The sequence below is a fragment of the Neolamprologus multifasciatus genome, chromosome 2 (assembly GCF_963576455.1).
Source record: "Neolamprologus multifasciatus chromosome 2, fNeoMul1.2, whole genome shotgun sequence".
NCBI lineage: Eukaryota > Metazoa > Chordata > Actinopteri > Cichliformes > Cichlidae > Neolamprologus > Neolamprologus multifasciatus.
Genome location: NC_140440.1, coordinates 7227786 through 7241338, shown reverse-complemented (window position 1 = coordinate 7241338; position 13553 = coordinate 7227786). Strand labels below are relative to the sequence as shown.

The 13553-nt window shown below is 39.8% G+C and overlaps 1 long non-coding RNA gene across 1 annotated transcript; it reads right to left on the bottom strand.

Moving 5' to 3' along the window:
* Window positions 1-570: 570 nt before the first annotated feature.
* LOC146523912 (uncharacterized) lies at window positions 571-11505 on the bottom strand. Its single transcript, XR_014876551.1, has 3 exons — window positions 9633-11505; window positions 7805-9573; window positions 571-5956 (listed from the first exon to the last, which is right to left on the bottom strand). It is a non-coding gene; the product is annotated as an uncharacterized LOC146523912 (long non-coding RNA).
* Window positions 11506-13553: the final 2048 nt, after the last annotated feature.

The window sequence follows — 13553 nt, the reverse complement described above, 5'->3', positions numbered from 1 at the left end:
ATGACCAAAGAAAAAGTGGAAAACAGCTAAACATGAGAGGTTTTTGGACAAAGTTTGTGTTTTTTTTCCATTGTTTAAGCACTGCTTCCAGCCAAGAGTGATACCATATATGCCCTATAGCTGCAGAAAAGGCTAACATTGTTATCTTTTTACAAAAAAAACAGCTAAACATGAGAGGTTTTTGGACCAATTTTGTGTTCTCCATTCTTTAAGCACCGGTTTGAGCACCGTTTAAGCACCGGCACCGTTTCAAAAATACCGGTTTGGCACCGGTATCGGATAAAACCTAAACGATACCCATCCCTAATCCTTAAGTACATATTTGAAACCACAGTACAAGTGAGTGGAATAATGAAAGTGAAAGATTTCTTATAAAGCTGCTGACGTGCAGCTGTGCATGTTCGCGGTTTAAGGGTGATCCGTGTTGGTATGATCCTTAAATGACCATTTTCTTGTGAACATGCTGAAAGTTGTGGGGTTTGCAACAAATCAGGGAAACTCAGAGGAGCTAGTTTGACACTAGCAGGAGGCAAGTGAGGGAATCGATGACTGGCGCAGCTGTTTGCCGCGATGGAAAAAAATCACAGCCTGCTGTTAGTAGCAGCGCCTACCGTGAATCTATTTAATGTTCAACTTTCCCAGTGTGCAAGTTCTTCTTTGAAAGAATGCACACACAAGGTTTGGTCATCGCAATTACAAAAACCATGTTGAAAATTTCATCCGGCTGCTGTCAGGTTTCTCGCTGTAATCTTCACTCACAAAACTGAGCCTTTGGGGTTATATGATGATTGCACCTCAAAGATGAAAAACGTCTCAGGCTTATAGGAGTTTTATCTTTCCATCTTTTATAAATTCATTTTCTATTATTTATTTCTTTTCATTTTCTTCCAATTCTGGCCATTTATGGGTTTGGCAATATTGTTGCTTCGGGTTATTACTGCTCTGTGACGAAACGGCCAGAGACACCGGTGGAGAAGGCAAAGGTCAATAATTCATCAACCAAGACGCAACACTGACACCGCAGAAATAATCTGAACTCCAGGAGGAAGAGATGTTTGAATGTTGCACTGATGTTGCATTTTGCAGAGATATTTCTCATAAATAGAAAATCTAAACAACACTAATATTTATTTCGTTTGACTCAGCGCTTGCTTTAATGTGCTCTAAATGTGAGCAATTACTGCCCAGAAATAACCTTCATTTTTCTGCTGTGGCCAGCCTGTTAATTAACCTCCATAATAACTCAGTGAAATGTTGAAGACCTTTCCTCTGGGGGCGATTCTTAAAACAAAATCCTGTAAAAGTGCACATCCCAGCAGGAAAATTAGCATAATCATCTGCTGATGATCGATGTGGACGGAGCTTTGCAGGGTCTTACTGCTGTATCACTGCTTTACTGGGTAACTCAGAAGAAACAAACTGTGGTTTATCGTTCTACCAAAGCTGTCTACAATAAGTGTTTTATTGTGGAGGTATGTAAAGACGACAGGAGAGGTCTCAGTGTCTCACTCCAACTTTATTAACAGATTCACCAGAACTCCACATACAGAAAGCGCTAAAATCTCCACCCCAACACCTCCCTTAAACTTGGGTGTGAGTGGTGCCACCTGGTGGTCCGCCACATTATTGTTATTAATATGTACTTCTCTTTATCTCTTAAAGGACTGGAAATAATCCAGATTTTGTGGGTTTTTAAAAGTAGGTGCTCTCAGATGGCCAACGGTAAGTTCTTTCACAGTTTAGCTGTGTTTGTACCACTGCTGCCACATCTGCATCATAATCTTCAACGAGGAGTCAGCAGATTGAATCACAATCAGGATTTCCAAGAATCATGCATGTTAGGACACAGTTTTATCCCCCCAGTTGATCCATTTTAGTAGCTAGAAGTCACTTAACTTCAAATGCTAACAATCTGCTACTTAAAAATCTAAGAAAAGAGAATCAATCAAGGGGCAACTTATGGAACAAAAAGTGACGCTAATATGGAAGTGCCAAAAACCAACACAAAGAGCCATCTCCAAAAGGGAGCCGTCCGCCTGTTAAAATGGCCAGATATAATAAAAGAAGGAGAATTGTAGATTTACAAAGTTGGGAAAGTCTCTTGGAGCAATTTCTCTTCATCAGTTCAAACAATTGTACATAAGTACATGTTTTTCAGATGTGTCATCCCTTTGCCAAAGTCTAGAAGGAGGCTTAAACTGTCACCCTCAGATGAGAGGAAATTTCTAAGAAGCCACCAAGGGTCAAGTCTGCCTTAACCATAGACTGTGACAGTGCGACCAAGAAAGAAGGCCCTGATCCAAAATCAACACCGTCAAACTTGACTGAGATCTGCAGCTGCCCACATGGACGAGCCAAATGTCTTCTGGTTTCATGGTCAGATGAGACAAAGACTGAGCTTTTTGGCCACAATAGGTGTAAATAGGACAGAATGTATGTTTGAAGGAGTAAAAGGTGAAGATTTCAAACCTAAGAAAATCATACAAACTCTCAAGTATGGTGGTGGTAACATTATGCTCTGGGGTTGTTTTGCTGGTACTGATATGTCACACAAGGTAGGTGGAATAATGGTGGATGTCCAAATTCATCTAAAATCAACATCTAGACAGTTAAAAGAATGTTAAACAATGGATAAAGCAGCTTAATCTTAAACTTTTGGAATAGCCTTTCCAAAACCCCGACCTTAACCTTACTGAAAATTTGTGGACTGCCTAAAAGCCGGTCTTTGGCAGGAAACCAACTAATTAAAATGAACTCCAGTAATTCTGTGAAAATTATGCCAGAAACTAGTCAAAATCCAAAATAAATAAAAATAAATCCAAAATAAATAAATACATTTGTGCATCCAATCCTTGTTTTTTTTTTTTTTATTGAAAGTGAAAATATGTGCTGTAAATTTCTGAACAGTCATTCAATTCACATTTAATACAAATCCATAAAGTCTTTTATTTTGAAGTAAATAATCAAAGCCTTCCATAATGAGGACAAATCCTAGGAAGAAGCTGTACCTATTAGATAAGTTTGTTTCATGCAGTTTGGAAATGGGTGCAGCTTTGAACTTATTTCATTTGAAGGAATGCAAATTCATTCCACTCAAACCTGCAGTAACTTTCAGGACCATTCAAGCCTCTTTATTTTTATAATAAAAGCCACTTGTTCTGGAACAAAACTTTCAAATATAATTTGCAATCAACTAAAGTAAACCTCACCTTAAGCATTCTTTAATGCCTACATGAGAAAAAGCCTATTTCAGTGATTAGCGGAACAACATATGGCTCCTGTCTCAGGAAATCAGCTATTCTTGTTTCAGAGAAGCAAAAAAGAAAAAGAAACAGCTTTGTGTGTGCTGATGATTTAAGGATTTCAGACCCAAAATGTGCACACTGATCCGTGTAGGCTGGATATAAGACTACAGATGGTGTCAGCACAATGAACTGGGAGTAATGATACTCAGGAGCATCTCCCAAAGCCCTGTCCCCATGACAACAGCTGTCAACCTCCACCCCAAATATAGACTTATTTTTACACACAAATCCAGTGCCATTCAAGGCTGTTATTTCAGGCATGCACACACGTGAAGCAGGAAGGACGCATTCATCTCTGTGCCAATTAGCAGCATCGCAGAGTTGTTCACAGGAGCTAAGCTGTGGTGTAAACATTACAAACTCCCCCCAGACTGATGTAGACGGTGCTTACTTATAGGCACCATGACTGCGGAGCTGTTTGCTCATCTTAAAGCCAACATGTGGCAGCAATCACTGCAAGGAGAGAGTGACCGAGACACAGCATGAATTTGCTGCACCTGCAGATACTAGCTTACACTGCAGCATGGTGAGAACTTTATATTAGGAAAGAGTTGTTATGCTTTTCTACTTTTAATTAGTTTAAATGTTTTTGTTCTCAAACTACTTCCAGAGTCAGTTCAGTCATTACTCTTTTTATTAGTTTCCAAACTACCACATGCGCAAAGAGTACAGCTTACTCTGAAGGTGAAAAGCCTGTTTTTGGTTTGCGTCACAGTTTTTCCAAGTCATTGCACCTCAAGTAATTTGCAGCAGTGTGCAGACAAATTTGCACCTTCCATGCAAACTACAGGTAATGACAACAATTTGATAACGATTGAAGCAACCGCAGGTTTTTGGAGCAGCACTTTGACCAACGACTACCCACAACCAATCGTCAGCTGATCGAGGAATACGCTGCTGCACCACTGCACCAACCTCAAAAATATCAACTAAATATTCTCAGTTTTATTCTGTGTTTTCATTGGTTTGAAAATTGAGATTTTGAGCTGTAAAAATGAGGAGAAATTCATAACTGTGAAAAATCCCAGACTAAATTCCCTTTTCACTTATTCCAGACTGCCTTTTTTGTTGATTTATTTGGGCTTTTGTCCCAGCTTCATTTGTCTTTAATGACTCTGACAGACTCACTTTAAACATACTTAAAAACACTTCCTTCCCAATCGATACTAAAGCTATAAGCAACCCAAAACTTCTAGAAGTTAGAGCTTCTGATACACTAAAGTAATTTCTTCTTAGGCTTTTAAAGTCTTACCCACAGCATGTGTTTTTCTAAGTACTGATACTGGCATGCAGCTTGCCACACAGTGTATTCCTGCTAGTCTTGAACATGTGGCTCTGCCCAGCTACCCAGCAGAATATAATCAAACCAGTGACATTAGTTCTGGCTCTGCTTAAACTGAACCTCCATGGTGATCAAAGAGTTTTTGAAGCGAGGCCATTTCTCATTCCAATTCTTCTGGGATTTCACTCTTTAACCTCCGTAACTGTCGTGTGTCTCGAAATAACCTCCAGTCTATCGATGCCCCTGGAGGCAGACAGGAGGACAAACTAAATGGCGCACACACTTGCAGTGCAGCGTTCCTGTGTGCTCCTCAAGTCCACATGCTGCAGCCTTCTCTGCCGTCAGCCTCCTGAGATTTGAATAAACTTTTTCTTTCGTACGAATGGGCTCATTAACTCTGCTCACCACAGTGCAGTGAGACTGAGTGTGCTGTACCTGTGCAGGACACAGTGACAATGTAGTATATTATAATAATATGTAATCACAGTTTTAAAACAATCACTTTTGTTAAGCCAGTGAACACAGCATGTGTACACTGCAGCTTATTAGTGGCTTAAACCTTCCTGTTTTGCAGCCAGTCATGGGAGCTGCTCTGATCCCGTCTACATTAGCCTCAGTCTCACTCACAGCGTGTCAAATGCTGTTTTTTTTTGTTAAGAGCCTTTTAGTGGTAACCTTATCTAGTACAGCGCGCTGTAAGAGAGTATCGAGAGAGGCACTGATTCATAGGACTCGATTAAGAGGATAAAAACCATATTCTTAAAAAGGTCATTTATGTAGAAATTAAACAACAAATTATTCTAGACCAGGGGTGTCCAACTCCAGGCCTCAAGGGCCGGTGTCCTGGATGTTTTAGATGTGTCCTTGATCCAACATAGCTGATTCAAATTGCTAAATTACCTCCTCAACATGTCTTGAAGTTCCTGGTCTGGAAATGAACTAATCATTTGATTCAGGTGTGTTGACCCAAAACCTGCAGGACACCAGCCTTTGAGGCCGGGAGATGGACATCCCTGTTCTGTTGAAAAAGCCAAAAATAACCCCCAAAGTCTCATTTTTTCAAGGTCAAAGGTTATAGAAAAAATTTAAATAAATAAAAGGGTTTAATATTTCTATACAGAGAACCTGTAGAAATAAATCCCATCTCGAAAGAACAAAGGGCAACAGATCCACCCACCAACAATTATAATAAAAACATAGTCTATGAGATTTAATACTTGACACTTTTTATAGCAGAACATTAAATTTTTTTGTGTTGTGTATGGTGAGAACTGGCTCAGATGGTAAACATGGGTAGTGGGCACTTGTGCGGGATCCTGGCCAATACTGCACAAACATCCGGAGGCAAAACAGCTGGGAATTTTTCCATCTGCAGATATGACACAAGTTGATGAGCAAACTGCCTTCAGATGTATAAAGAACACAGGATCAGTCATGTTGATTTCGTTTTCATTTGTCTTAAATTCATAATTTGGGCTTTTATCCATACTGTTGTCCTGCAGAACACATCGATTTACAATAAGCACATGTCGTGGGTCTAATCGTCCAAGAGCTGATTGATATTTATAGCTGAAAGATGCAACCCCCCTCTGTAATAAAGGAGGCCCTTATGTACCAAACATCCACTTCTGATGTGGGCACGAGTTATTGTTGTGGAGTGTTAACTATTGTTTAGCTTCAAATTATAAAGACAAAATGTGGTTTGTCCTTAAGTGCCCGGCTTAAAAAGGTAGCAGAGCTGCTATATTGCAGGGTAATGGGAAATTAGCAGTGGTAGTGGATTAGCATAGAAGCTCATATGCATTGATTGAAAACCCCTTTCTGCAGACAAACAGACACAATCGTGGTACCATTTAAAAAACAAACAAAACAAACAAAACAAAACAAAAAAAAACTGGCCTTTTAAGTATAATAGAAAGGCCAGTTGTCCCAGACAGCATGGAGTGGCAATTCTGTCAGATCTGCTGCATAGGTAAAAAGAAACAAAAACAAAACAAAAAACCCCCTGAGACCCCTAACCATGCATAAATCCAAATATAAAGTAGACATCTGGTGCCTACATGTTGCATGGCTCGGACTGGACTATCATTATATACAGGCTGCATACCCAAATACAGATTTAGGCAAAAGTAAATACATAAAAAAGGAAAACTAATAACCTTTACTGATGTGAAAGCAAGTAATCCAAAAGGCAGCTAATAAACCTCCAAACAGGAAATCAAAATTGTGGTAAATAGATCTACTGAGCACACACAAGAAAATCCAGAATGATGTAAAAAAAAAAAAAACTAAAGTAAGGCTAACTGACGCTTTTAATAAACACAAAGTAATCAGCAAGATGAGAAACACCAGGGTAACGGGACCAGCTGAAACTAATTAAGACAACAGAAAATAAAACTAATGGCAAAGCACAAGAGACAAGACTAACAGGACTAAACAAAAGGAGACTCAACTAAAGGGACTTGCACAACAGAGATGAAGACTCGACAACATGCAAGAACACACAAAATTAAAATAGAAGGAATTAAATCCCAAAAAGCAGATTACAAAAGTAACAAATTAAAAACTAAACAGAGTAAGGGGATCAAACTAATCAATAAGCACAACCATGAATTCATTACTAAAGTATAGAAGTAAAGAAAATTAAAAAGCAAGACATCCCAACAGAAACCTCAAAATAAGCAAACCAAACCCACAGATCATGACACTGACAAACACATCAACCCCCAGACTTTAGGAATCTCTAATCTCACTCTCTCTCTCTCACACACCGGTTTAATTTAAACTGACTCCAATCAAGCTTCAGAAGTTTGTGGAAGAATACTGATCGCTCACTTTGCTTCCTGTAATCATTGCTACTCTGTGGCACTCCTGTTTATTTAAAACCTTTTGGCTGAATATCAAATGACTCACATCACGTTTACTAAATCAGGAGAGGCTGTGACAAAATTGCAGCTCATATAAACAGATATTGTGCTCCGTAATAGTCATGGCAAATTTAAAAATAATTAAAAAACACCAACAAATGACATAATGAAGTCAACAGCAAGCTTAGTTTACAGAAAAAAGTGAAGGGATGAAGATTTGCATTATTATACGCATTATGGTTACATGACAATTATTTTATCTACATAAAATGCATTGAAGTGGGCAATTTATCATAATGAGTTAAAGGTTTAACCCTAAAAAAGACAGATAATTAAAACAAAACAAACACCTTTGTTGCCCTTAGAGTTTTGGGTATATTTTCTTGGGAGTCGACAGACTTCTTATTTCCCATCAAAGAACACAACCACCACCTTTCAGCTCCATAATCCCCTCCAAGGCTGCTTCTTCAGGTTGTTCACATGAAGTCAAAGACATCAATACAAAGAATCAGGCTCTGCTTTATTGACTGTGTAATCTTAACATCTTTATCGACCTACCTCTCAGTGACTTCACCTGATTGGCTCTTACACACTTCTGCGTTAAACCAATTAAAGCACACCGCCTCCATGAACTTGAAAGTTTTTAGCTCAGGAGCAGTTTTGACAGCACTACTTTCTGCCCACACTCCATACTAGTGGTGGCGGTAATGCACCATGCAGTTGTTTGCCAACCGCCAATAATACGTAAAAGAAGAAGAAGAAGACAGCACTACTTCTTTAATCTTTCTTTTACAAGTAGATAACCAAATTAAGCTTTTTTCCCCCCACATACAAGAATTCTGTTAACGTCTCATAATTTATTTACTGCTGTGAATTCAGTTGGAGCAAGGTAAATCCGAGGAAACTGCATGGATTTCATCCAAACAAGGGCTCAGGAAGTCTGAGTCATCTTGTTGGCCTTAATGCAAAATCTAATTCTGAAACAAAGCTTGAGTTCAACACCTTTATTCCCAAAATCCAACTTAAAATGTTGTCACACAGGTTTCATTTACTTCAATGCTCTGCTGCCTTTGGAGAGCTTTAGCCAGAGTATAAATGTATTATGCTTTGTACCTTAAACGTGACTGAATCTTTGTTCCTTCTCCTAACATGTCATTTGTCTTAAAACTGTATACACTCTTCTCCTTTGAGTAATTCAGGCAGCAGGAGGGGGCTGGCTGTATGAAATGTCTGAAGAGTGATGGCTCTCAGCATGCCAAATGGCAAAATTTCACAAAAAAAAAAATCACCTAATCCTTGTGGATTCATGCATCTAGCTGCTTCTGCAGGTCTATTATTCTCCCTGCTGCGGCCTTTTTGGCATGTCGAGTCAAGATTTTGATGAAATGCTTTCCTTGGAAAGCAGCTGAAGTAATTTCCTCCACACTACAATTTGAGAGAGACAGAGATGCACAAACAATCTGAAGTGGAGAGGAAAAACAAAGAAATCTCGCTCTTGCTGTGATTTCGAGCTGGGAAATGTTCCCCCTGCTTAAACGAGGAGTGGAACACGAGTCTGCTACAGCCAAACGCTGCATCAGTGTCACATGAGGCTCCATTAAGCAGCAGTTTAATCACACAGGTGCAGAGTGAAGTCAAGCAGCTGCCTGTTGGGATTTCCAGGAAAAAAAACAAAAAACGTCAGTGTGCCTCAGAGAGCTGAGAGTGTGGTCCTGTGGCGTGTGGTAATATGCAGCGCAAGGAACTCCAAACTCTCATTACACATATTACACATAAACAGTGCTTTGGTTTCATTATGTTGTGCTCTTCTTGGGAGGTGACGAAGTAGGTAATTAGGCCAAAAGAAAAAAAGAAGAGTTTGTTCATTTAATTCTTTGTGGGAGTCAGGTGGTGAATGAGCTTTCATTTACTTGTGGTTGTTTGTTAGCGCTTCTTCTTTCAGCTTCTCCCTTTAGGAGTCGCTACGACAGGTCGTGTGTCTCCACTTCGCCAAATCCCCAGCATCTTTGTCCGTCACACCAACCCTGCGTGTCCTCCTTAACCACTCAAGAACCTTCTGTGTTCTTCATTCTTCAGCTCCATGTTTATCATCCTTTGTTCAACATGCCTACTGTCCCTCCTCTGTCTCCAAAACGTCTGTTCTTCCAGTTTCTCCAGCTCCTGTCATTTTATCAGCACCACTGTCTCCAAACCGTACATCACAGCAAGTCTTTCTACCATCTGGTAGACCTTCCCTTTCACTCTTGCTGTCATCCTCCTGACACTCATCTCCACCCCACCTGCACCTCTTCTTCTCACATGTGCACTGTCCACTTTGGATGGCTTTACCTGAGTATTTAGTATTTTGACCTTCACGACCTCAGCCCCTTGCGAGGTCATCTCTTCGCTCCAGTCCTTAGCGCCACACCTCCAGGCTCTCTACTCTCACCACAGATCTTAAAGTCATCTGCAAAATGGAATAATCTATGGACCTCATCTGTCATCCTGTCCATAACCACTATAAACATGGAGGACCCCGAAGCTGATCTCTGATGTAATCCCACCCCCAGGTGTGAACCTTTTTCCATATAGTGTCTGTTAGCAGTGTTGGGAAGGTTACTTTTAAAATGTATTCCACTACAGAATACAGAATACATGCCCCAAAATGTATTCTGTAACGTATTCCGTTACGTTACTCGATGAGAGTAACGTATTCTGAATACTTTGGATTACTTAATATATTATCATGCTTTTTACAACTACGTGAATGTACTATTGCTGTGATTTATTACTGTTACTGAAGGTCCGCGGCTCCGAACCGTAGTAAAGGGACCTCTGACTAATACGGCGGGTTCTTTGTCGGGCTCGTAGCCGAAAACTAGCTTTACTTTGTTGTCTGGGTCAACTTTGCTAGGAGAGACAGAGAGAGGTGTTGAAAGGCTTATTGAGGCTTAGAGCTTATTGTTTCGGAGGAAAACACGAACACAGAGTACAGTCGAGTCTTAATAGCTTACTTACAGCTGGGCTCGTCAGGCACTCTTCTTGGCTGCAGTGGTTATTATTATATTTACATGCTTCCAGCTCCCGTTTTTGCTCGATGACAACTCTTACTTTTCCTTTTTCTTCCTCCTCGCGCTCACAGACACATAACGTGTATGGCAGTCCATTCTCCCTGCAACACGGACTACACTGCCCATGATACTACATTCTTTATTGCTATACCTGTAGCATTCTGCCTATTAGCTTAGCACAACAGCAACAACAACAAAAAGGTGCTCTGTCACCCAGGAAACACGCAGGGAGAGAGCGTCGCCCTGTAACCATGGCAACCGTAATGCTGCCACCTGGAACAACAGAACGTAGCTGTCAAACAAAACCTAAACAGTCCTGACCCGCCACGATATGAAACAGGGAAGTACCGCCGTGTAATCCATTTATTTCAACAAAGTAACTGTATTCTAAATACCACCTTTTTAAACGGTAACTGTAACGGAATACAGTTACTCATATTTTGTATTTTAAATACGTAACGGCGGTACATGTATTCCGTTACTCCCCAACACTGTCTGTTAGTGACATGTGCTCAAGATCTAATCCAAATAAATCAATATAGTAACAAACATCAGAGATGCACTATAAAATGAAGAAACTGGTTCATCCAGTTAACGTCAGGAGTAAATTGTTTCCACCACATCTCTAGTTTGCTGTATTATCAGTCACTTCTCTTTAACAATACTGTCATCTTTCTAGAAATGTCCATGAAACATCTCTAGGATACTAAGTCACTCAGTCTGAACCTTCTGTCTTTCCTTTCAGTATTATTAGAAACATCAATAATGCTCTCACCAGACAAACATCATGAATGTTTTTCTGTCCTGCTGGCTGCAAGCAATTTGTTATGTATTTCATTCTTCTATAAGCTACTGCATAGTGATATTATCCTAAACAGAGCACTAAAGCCTTTATGGATAACTGTTTGCCTTATGTAAGATTTGCAAATTCTTGTATTCACAGGTTCGACTCGTGTTTTGCGATCAGGAATTTCTCTCAACTCCACTTATATCAGATGCACGTATGGCAATGTTAAAGAATTTAATGCAACCGGACTTGCAAGCAAATATTTAGGGTAGATTTCATGAGATTACTCGAGAAATTGGGACACAGATGTGAAAAAGTTTGACAGAACAATATAAAAATAAAACCCAGAGAGAGCCCAGATGCCGCTGGACACAGAAGCAGATGTTGTTTCACAGATTTATTCTCACATGGAGGCTTTTTTTTTTATTAACACAACAAAGCTCTGGAGACTAACTTTAAACCGTCACTGTGGTGTGTCAGAGATGCATGGCTGAAGAGTCGGACGGCAGAGCTTTGACAGGCAGGGCCCATGTGCAGTCTATGAGACTAATGATCACAGGTGAAAGGCAAGGTAAGTTTATTTATATAGCACAATTCAACAGCAAGGTGATTCAAAGTGCTTTGCAGAGACATTAAAAAACAGAAACAATTAAAAAGCAATATTTAAAATGAAAAAGAGAAAAAAGAGGAACAGTAGATAAAAGCAGTAGTTAAAATGTAAGTTTTGAAATGTAAGCTTAAAAGTGTGGATTTGGTGTTTTATTCAAATGCAGCTGAGAACAGGTGAGTCTTCAACCTGGATTTAAATAAACTGAGTGTTTCAGCTGATCTGAGGCTTTCTGGGAGTTTGTTCCAGATATATGGAGCATAAAAGCTGAATGCAGCTTCTCTGTGTCTGGTTCTGACTCTGGGAACTGATACAAAAAAACAGATCCAGGTGACCTGAGGGATCTGGAAGGTTCATACTGGGTCAGGAGGTCACTGATGTATTTTGGTCCTAAACCATTCAGAGCTTTATAGACCAGCATCAGAACTTTAAAGTCTATCCTCTGACGGACAGGCAGCCAGTGTAAAGACCTCAGAGCTGGACTGATGTGGTCCACTGTTTTGGTCTTAGTGAGGACTCGAGCAGCAGAGTTCTGAATGAGCTGTAGTTGTCTGACTGATTTTTTAGGTAGACCTGTAAAGATGCTGTTACAGTAATCAAGCCTACTAAAGATGAATGCATGGACTAGTTTTTCCAGGTCCTGTTGCGACAACAGATCTTTTATCCTTGATATATTCTTGAGGTGATAGTAAGCTGACTTTGTTATTGTCTTAATGTGTTTGAAGTTTAGGTCTGCATCCATCACTACACCCAAATTTCTCTCCTGGTTTGTGGTTTTTAGGTGTATAGATTGAAGTTCTCTGGTGACCTGTAATCGTTTTTCTTTGGCACCAAAGACTATTACTTCAGTTTTGTTTTTGTTTAGCTGGAGAAAATTGTGCCACAACCAGTCATTAATTTCCTCAATGCATTTACCAAGAGCCTGTACAGGGCCTTGGTCTCCTGGTGACATTGTGATATATACACTTGTGTGTCATCTGCATAGCTATGATAGTTTATTTTGTTGTTCTTTATAATCTGTGCCAGTGGGAGCATGTAAATGTTAAACAGAAAGGGTCCCAAGATGGAACCTTGGGGAACTCCACATGTGATACTTGTCTGCTCAGATGTGAAGTTACCTATTTCCTGTTTTCTAAGTATGTTTTGAACCAGTTTAGTACAGTTCCTAAGAGACCTGCCCAGTTCTCCAGTCTTGAGTAATATGTTGTGGTCATCTGTATCAAATGCTGCACTGAGATCCAGTAAAACTAAGACTGACATTTTTCCACTGTCTGTATTCAGACATATGTCATTAAATACTTTGGTCAGAGCAGTTTCAGTGCTGTGGTTCTGTCTAAAACCTGACTGGAAGGCATCATAGCAGTTATTCTGTTTTAAGAAGTAATCGAGCTGTTGAGAAACTGCTTTTTCAATGATCTTACTTAAAAATTGGAGATTTGAGATCAGCCTGTAGTTGTTCATTTGTGTCTTGTCAAGATTGTCCTTTTTCAGTATAGGTTTAATTACAGCAGTTTTCAGTGGTTCTGGAAACACACCTGACATTAAAGAAAAGTTGACGATTTTTTCAAAGCACTGATTAATGAGAGTCAAACCAGAAACCACCACACCAAACTTCAGTCTTCTGACTTACTGAGAATTTGCTCAGACACAAAGCA